This window comes from Balaenoptera acutorostrata, chromosome 16 (assembly GCF_949987535.1).
Source record: "Balaenoptera acutorostrata chromosome 16, mBalAcu1.1, whole genome shotgun sequence".
Lineage (NCBI taxonomy): Eukaryota > Metazoa > Chordata > Mammalia > Artiodactyla > Balaenopteridae > Balaenoptera > Balaenoptera acutorostrata.
The window spans coordinates 63,854,796-63,863,602 of NC_080079.1; the positions used below are offsets into that span (position 1 = coordinate 63,854,796).

The 8,807-nt window shown below is 44.7% G+C and overlaps 1 protein-coding gene across 5 annotated transcripts in view; it reads right to left on the bottom strand.

Moving 5' to 3' along the window:
• The window catches only part of SGPL1 (sphingosine-1-phosphate lyase 1), a 110,685-nt gene that overhangs the window by 72,567 nt on the left and 29,311 nt on the right, over positions 1–8,807 (bottom strand). For 3 of the 5 annotated variants that reach the window (XM_057530638.1, XM_057530641.1, XM_028162967.2), the window contains one exon: positions 3,083–3,272. The exons of the other annotated variants lie outside the window; for them this stretch is intronic. The gene's annotated coding sequence lies outside the window, so the exon portion shown is untranslated. The remainder of the gene's footprint in view (positions 1–3,082; positions 3,273–8,807) is intronic. 5 annotated transcript variants of the gene reach the window in all.

Sequence of the window (8,807 nt, forward strand, 5' to 3'; positions counted from 1 at the left end):
TGATCTCAGATTTCTAGTCTTCAGAACAGTGAGACAATAAATGTCTGCTGTTCAAGCTACCCTGTTTATGGTCCTTTGTTATAGCAGTCCTAGCAAATTAATACACCTAGATTCTCAAACTAGCCCCACACTTCAATAGGTTGACAAAAGAGGAATGGGAAGGGCAGGGTGACACGACCACTCCTAGTTGCCTTACATCCCCTCTGAGCGTCCAACTGTTGGAGCAGTGACTGGGGTCGGGAAGCCTCCAGAAGCCCTGGGGTCCACTGCCGACTGGCTTCCTGGTGGGCAAAAGCAGCCTGAAGCTCGTCCTTGTGGATCTGCTTGAGGGGACTGCTACACTCAGTTTTGGGGTGCAAAGAAACACCTGCCACTTAGGGACAGATGTTGCAGGGGGCAGTGCAAAGGAATCCACTCATTCAGACATATTTCAAATACCCACTCTTACTATCCACTTCTCATGTAATTCACGTACTCCAAATATTTAAACCATTTCCACTGGCTGCCCAGTCAAACATCTAACTCAGCACTGCCTTGTTATTACATCATCTTAGACTCAATTAAAAACTCGTTTTGGTCAAATATCCTTACCAGTCCCTCCAATATACAAATAATTTCAGTCCTTTAAAGCAAGTTGATTATCGCTATAGGCCTGCTTCTGATCCTAGCTACATCCCCCCGGGGAAGTCTTACAAAGTCTCTGGTTGACAGCAAGAGGTCCTGAGGGGATGGCTCAATGTTGTCTCTGGACACAACCTCACAACTATAAAAACAAGTCAAAACCAAGCCTTAGTGGCAGAGAATCAGTTACAGAAAATGCATGAACAAGGGTCAGCAGAGATTGCCCGGGCCACACCCCAGGCTATTTGGAAAGCGCTTACCTGATGTCTTCCATAAATGATAATCCATAGCAATAATCATCTATCAATGGATGTACTGATCTGTCTGTGAATTAGATCATATCTGGAGAGGATGCCCTCCAAGGGAAGGTACCATACAAGGCCCAGTTAATTGAATGTTCTTCTTGAACTTGGTCCACAAGGCCCCGTATGATCAGCCCCTGCCTCTCTCTACCTTCATCTCCCCCATTTCTACCTCACCCTCAGACTTTATACCCCAGGCATAGTTAGAGTAACTATGTAATTAATCATCCAATCTGGGACACTTTTGAGACCGAGGACATAACTAATAAGTTTTCTGGGACAGCAGGCATAATAAACTGGACTGTTTTGTGCCTTCTGGGATTTCTCATTTCCCTAGTCATGTGGAATTACTTAGAGTTGCATAACATGCCATGGGCTCTTACAGAGTTGTCATCACAAAGAGGGCCGAGGCTTGATTTATGTAACCATAAGAATAAATCAAGAATATTGACTGGAAGCTTCAAGGAGATATATTTTGGTTCAGTATTAAGAAGAACTTTCTAGCCAACAGGACTACACAGAAAATGAACAGGCAGCCTTGGGCAGTAGAGAGCTCCCTGTCACTAGAGCTGTTTTGTTGACAAATACTAGCATACAGTGGGTAGGACTTCTGAGGAGAGGATTCAGGCATATAAGGGGTGAATAGGCAGAATAACTACCTTAGACTCTGATTCATCTATTCATTCATTCAATGAATATTTACTGGGCATGAGGCATTGCACCAGGAGTTTGATGAATTAGTACAAAACAAATACACCCATGTAACCAGCATGCAGAGCAAGGCCCTATGCTTGGTGATAAACGAGATAGATGTGGCCTCTAACCTCTTGGCGCTGACAGGCTTGCAGAAGAGATACATGAAATTGTAAGAATTATTGGGTATTCAAAGACAGTATGAGGGGAGAACTTGGGATGGGAGTCAAAGAAGGGACATTTAAGTCGAAAAGGGATGAATGTAGGAAACTTGTCTGGTTCCATGATCTTAGATCTTTCTGGAGAGCTCAGACTTACTCTCTCTTCTCTGATGCCTACACTTTCAGTTGGGTAACCTTCCTGAGTGCTGACTTAGACCAGCCTATAGCTGCCAGCTCCAGAGCTGTGAGTCCTGTTCAGATGACATGTTACCAGGTAACTGACCATCCTAGGGGAGACAGGAGGGGTGGATAAGCCATGTGGGGTCGTTAGTCACGCCTCTTTCTTTCCTCCTTTATTCTCTAAAAGATCATCAGAAGGCTAGTCACACAGACTTCAGGACAATAGAGGCACAGGCAATGCCATGGTAGGTAAACCCCAAGAGCCTGGCAGAGACTCAACTTTAAGAGCAGCCAGCTCTCATCAAAGCACCCAGTGATACTGGCCACAATCCAAAATCTCATGTATGAAGCAGAAGAGACAATAGGTGAGATAAAGGGCATGTGATCACAGGATTTTCTCCTGTACATTGATGGGAAATAATACCAGGATCATACAGCAGATAAATGAGTACTAGGGATGTACTGTACAACAAGATAAATATAATTCACGCTGCTGTATGTTATGTATGAAAATTGATAAGAAAGTAAATCCTAAGGGCTCTCATCACAAGGAAAAAATTTTTTTTTCTATTTCTTAAATTTTGTATCTATATGAGATGATGGACGTTCACTAAACTTATTGTGATAATCATTTCATGATGTATGTAAATCAAATCATTATATTGTACACCTTAAACTTGTACTGTGCTGTATGTCAATCATATCTCAAAAAACCTGGTAGAAAAAAAAAATCAGTTAAAAAAAACAAAATCCCAGCAAAAATTTTTGTAGATACAGATAAATTATTCTAAAATTTGTGTGGAAAGGCAAAGGAACTAGAAGAGTAAAGACAATCTTAAAAGACAAACCTGGAAATCTGCAATATTGTGATTTATCATAAGAAATATATATCCATTTAGTCTTCATCTTCATTCCTAGCTCCTAAAACCCTTGGAACTTCCTAAGTGATGAGACAGCTAAAGGTGTCTTTTGTTATTCATAACTGGCTCTTTCAATCACACACCTGACTTTATGTTACTGAGGTAATATTTGGTTGCCAGGGGAACCTTTCAGCCCTACCCCCTGACCTGGGGCTGGTGGTGGACTCAATCACCAATGGCCAATGATTTAATCCATCACGCTTACCTATTGAAGCCTCCATAAAAACCCAGAAGGATGGTGTCTGAAGAGCTTCCAGGTTGGTGAGACGTCCACATGTTGGGAGCGGCACACCCCAGTTCCAAAGGGACAGATGCTCCTGCACACGGGCTCTTGCCCTAGGTACCTCTTCATCTGGCTGTTCCTCTGTATCCTTTATAATACCCTTTACAATAAACTGTAAACATAGGTAAATATTTACCTGAGCTTTGTGAGCCATTCTAGCAAACTTGCAAACCTGAGGAGGGGATCGTGAGAACCCTAATTTAACACTGGTCAGTCAGAAATACAGATGACAACCTGGACTTGTGACTGGTGTTGTTACCATAAGGGCTCATGTGCCTGCGGCCACAGGAAGCCAAATTCTGACAGCGGGTGTTTGCAGCAAAGTAAGGGTTTTATTGCATCACACCCTGCAAGGGAGTGGGAGACCAGTCTCAGATCCACTCCATTTGGTCTTTGAGTGAGGGATGTTTTGAAGGGGAAGAACAAAGAGGCTGGAATTAATCATCATCAGGTGACATTTCTGTGACGTTAAGGTTCTGGGGCTCAGGATGTCTCTGGTTTTGAATTCTCTGGCCAGGTGGTCCAAGGCTCAAGGGCCTGTTATCTCACGTTGCCCTGGAGAAACAATCTGAGTTTGTACGTTAACGACGATATCTATAGTAGCAACCTGAGTACATTAACGATGTTATCATGTTATTGACAACAGCAATTTTAGTCATCTGACCCTGGTCGATGCGTGTTCAGTTAGCACAGGATTGAGGTCAGAGGGGACAAGAAAGGGAATGAAGTTTTGGATTGAGAGATTAATCATCAACTCAGTACGGGAACTTAGTTTTAGCGGGACACTCAGTTTCAGTGTCTGAAATGGGGGCAGCCTTGTGGGACTGGGCCCTTAGCCTGTGGGGTCTGATGCTGTCTTCGGGCAGACAGTGTCAGAATTAAGTTAAACTTGTAGGACACCCAGTTGGTTCCTGCTGAAATGGGGAAATTCTTGGTGTGGGAAAAACCCCATACATCTGGTGTCAGAAGTATTGAGAGTGGAGAAAAAAAAATAGTTTTCTCCAATGAAGTTTTATACCACTGGATATCAAGATGTATTTAAAACTACAGTTACTAAGAGAGTGTAGTATTGGCAGAATGCTAGACCCATAGTGCGCTCGAAAAGAACGAGTCCAGAGACAGACCCACACGTATATGGACACTTGAATTTTGATAAAGGTGATACCAGAGAGAAGCAAGTCAAAGACAGTGTTTTTAAAAATGGTGCTGGTCAAATAGATATTTGTAGGGGAAAAAATATGGCTCTTGACTCCTATCTTACACCATACACAAAAACAAATTCCAGATTGATCATAGCTCTAAATGTGAAAAGTAAGACAGTAAACTTTCTAGAAAATAATATGAAAAGTGTCTTCATAACTTTGAGTAGGCAAAGGCAAAGATCTCTTAAGTAGGACACAAACACCATTCATCACTAAGGACAAAATTAATCAATTGGGCTAAGTTAAAATTAGAAATTTCTCTCCATCAAAAGACTGCGTTTGATGCGTCCTATGATGTTTTGGTGATACTTGTGATGAAGGGTTCTGGTGTTTTTCTGTAGCAGAAGGAGAAGCAAGCAGTGTGGTGACAGTACGGCCTATTCTAATCTGTGTACACATTTGTGTTTCCATTACCTCCAGGAAGGACTCTTTACTCTTGCCTCCTCTCTGGGCACTATTTGCACAAAATCAGCTATTCTACTCCCTCAAATAAATCCAATATGTATATGATATTGTGATATAATAAGAAATATATATTTGGTTTTTGACTCTGGTTCCTGGCACAGAGCTCCTAAATCCCTTGTAATTTCCTGAGTGACAGGGGTGTAAAGAGTGTCTTTTCTTATTTACAATAAGTTCCCTTAAACCTTATCTGAGTTTCTGAGTTTATGCTAATGACTTGACTCTTATGGGCCCCTAGATAGCTTCAGATGGGGGCTGGTTGCTATAGAGGAACCAAACATATAATTAGAGGGTTGGAACTTTCAGCCCCACCCTCCGACCTCCAGGGAAGGGAAGAGGGACAGGGGATTGAGTTATTCACCAATAGACAATTATTTAATCAACCATGCTTGTGCAACGAAACCTCCATAACTCAGGGTTGGTAAATGCATCCATGTGCTGGGAGGGTGGTACGCCCCAGACTCCACAGGGACAGAGAAGCTCCTGTGCTCAGGACCCTTCTGGACCTTGTCCTAAGTACCTCTTTGTTTATAATAATAGGAAGTAAAGTGTTTCCCTGGGTCGTGTGAGTCATTATAGCAAATTATAAAACCTGACGACGGGGTCATGGGAACCCCTGATTTGCAGCCAAGTTGGACAGAAGTGTTAGTAACCTGGGAACCCACTACTTGTTACTGGAGTCTGAAGGGGGCAGTTCTGTGGGGCTGAGCCCTTAATCTGTGGGGCTGCACTAACCCTGGATAGTTCGTGTCAGAATTGGATTAAACTGCAGGATACCTAGCTGGTGTCTGTAGAAAATTGGAGAATTGCTTGGTATAGAAAACTCACACATTTGGTGTCAGAGGTGTTTGAGAAAATATATCTTAGGGATGTATTTACACAGTAACCTTGTTGGGAGATACGGAAATAATGATATCCTGAAAAGTTATGTTTTTTTTAATCTTTCTCTACCACAAATTTAATATTATGTCTCAGTATGTGTTTGATAGGAGTGAAATAAAATACTAAGAAAGAAAGAAAAAAAAAGACTGCATTTGATATGTATAGCTGATTCACTTTGTTATAAAGCAGAAACTAACACACCATTGTAAAGCAATTATACTCCAATAAAGATGTTAAAAAAAAAAAAAAGTCTGCATTTGGAGACAGAAGAGCAAGCCACAAGGGGAGAATATATTTTTTAACACATACAAGGATTGCTCTGATCATCAACTTCCTCATCTACAGGGTTAAATGAGATAATATGCTTAAAAGGATTAGCAAAGTGCCTGGCACATAAGAAGTATTCCATACAATTTTATAGTGCTTCTCTTATAACTGAGGCATCCCAGCAGGAGGACTGTACTTCAAACCATTTACAGGCAGGCAGAATCTCTCTCCTCTTTTTGACGCTCCATAAAAAGCAGTCAGAAGGGTTTCCTCTCAATTCTCTCATAAACGTTATACACCAGTGTTGAGGGCATTCCGTAAGGTACCCCCTTCAATCCCAAAGCTGCAATCTGCACGGAGACCCGGTGTTCAGTTTTAAACAACACAGTGGTGGGGTAAGAGGTGCAAGGGGAGGATGAGTGGGCTTTAGTCTCGGCCGAGTCAGGTCACATTGTGGGAAATCCCCCAGGTGAGCTGAAAGCACCACAGAGGGGCTGGCAGGAGGGAAGAAAGCTCTCTCTCCTTTCAAATACAGTCTTATTTGTCATAGTAGCCATCAGGATTCCCAGAAGCATGCAAGAGGGGGCTTTCAGAATGGTTTCAAAGGGATCACCTCATTCCTGCAGAGACAAGCCCAGGAGAAGCCAGAGCCTAAAGGGAGCACGTTCTGACCTGTGTGGATGGAGAAGCACTGGAGGCAAGGCCAAGCTCAGAGGCCACCCCTGAATGGGGCACTGCAGTGGTTTGGGTCCCCACCCCTCAGTGGGGAGGGGCAGAACTTCTGAAGAACTTGGGTTTGCCTCTAGCCATCCTCCTTCCTGCTCTTCCTCCCCAGCAGAGGATACAGAGTCTAGAAGCCTTGGGCCACTGATATGAAGCCAGGGGTGCCGAGAAGGAAGACCCTCAACTAGGCCCACCCCCATCCGTTTTGAGGGCCGGCAGCCTCACTCCTAGGACAGCACCAAGCATCATCTGCAAACCCTTCCATTGTTGACAGAGTCTGTGTACGCCCCTCACAGCCTCTGATCTCACGTCAGCCCTGTGGACAAAGGATTATCCTGGTCCCCTGTTTTCAGCGGTCCAAGTTGAGCCTCAAAGAAACAAAGTAAACTACCCATGGTAGTTCTCAGGCTCAGGACTCATCCCATCCCCCTCCATCTTCCCTCCATCAAGATACCAATTACAGATCATCTATACTCCAATTTAAAAAAAAAAAGATACCAATCACAGTGATTATTATTACCATTTTTGAGCATCTCTTGTGCACCAGGCATATGACTAGGTGCTTCGCTTCTATTCGTTTGTTTGTCCTTCAGAATAACCTGAGAAGTAGGTGAGGGTGCCCCATTTTACTGGCTCAGAGAGGGTAATAATATAAGTTAGCATACTTGGTGCCAGGCACTATTCTAAACACTTTCATGTGCATTACGTCATGCAATCTCAAAGATCCCGTGAGAATAAGCGCAAGTATCATCTCCATTTCAGAGACAGAGGAACTGAGGCTCAGAGACATCAGGTAAATTGTCTGAGGCCTCAAAGCTAGGAAGCAGAGCTGGAATTGGAACCAGGTATTCTTACCACTGTTCCACACCTCTGGCAGTACAGACGACTTACTCAAGGTGGCACATCTAGGGAGTGTCAGAATCCCATGGAAACCCCTGCCGAACTGAAAGCCCAGGGTCCTCCCACCCAGCTAACCTGCCTAGAGGAGGGCTGCAGGGATGCTTTGGATCCTGTTGGCGGCCTCCTCCTCTCCATCTAAGAGACAGCTCTCTGCGAATCAATCCCCAGAAATAGGATGCATGGAGACGGACCCCCTCCGTGGTGGCAGACAGCCCGGTCAGGCTGACAGAGCTGGCACCCAGCCCAACCAAAATTTTTCTGCCAGTTTTTCTCTCTCTGCCTGATGCTCGTTGGCTGAAACCAGCCCCTGATTCTCATTTTCTCCCTTGGTCCCCATCGAAAGCGCTGAATGGGAGATAGAAAGGGAGCTTGGAGGGAGGGCGAGCAGGTCCTCAAGCGAGCCCTCCTGACCCTCCAGGAAGGGTAAGAGGAGCTGGGTGGGGGTGAGGAGAGGGGTGCCAGGGAGTGAGTTCTGGAGTTGTGGGGCAGAGGTAACCTAGCAACCACTGGCTCATGCTGTCACAAAGCGACAGGCTTACCCACAGAACTGACGAGCCTTCCCATTGACATATCCTTTTGCTCTTTCCTGCTGGGGCAGCAAGGGCTACTCACCCACATGCTATAGCGGCCACTTTCCTCTGTGAGTCCGGGGATCTCCACAGGGCAGGAAATGGGCACTCCAGACAGCCCAGGGCCTGGGGGAGGACCCACAGGGGCCAAGAGGGGAAAAGGGAAGTTCTGTCTCTGCCTTGGTGTCAGCCTTCAGGCCCCTTGTGCCTGGCCAGCTGGGGGCCCAGGGAGAGAGGGAAGGAAGGTCAGGGTCAGATGCAGTGGGGCCCCGGCCTGGCTTGCTCTGGAAAAGGCAGGCCTGGCCTGCTAGAGGCTCTGGTGACCTCTTCACAGCAGCTGTGGGCTATGACCCATTAGTGGCTTATAAAATCAATTTAATAGTTTGCATCTAACACTGACAAAATGAAAACAAAAAATAGGATGAAACTATCAGTATGCATCATATATAACAAGGGTAAGAATTGCTTCAGTTTCACATACACACACAAATGCATGCACACTTGTGTGTGTGAATTGGGTTATGATGTAAAAATGAGTTTCTTAACTATGGTCACAGTCAAAAGTATTTAAAAGTCTCTGTTCTATCAAGTCCTTTTCCTGTAGGCAGGTGGGTATGGGGCATCCCAATGCCCTGTCCTCGA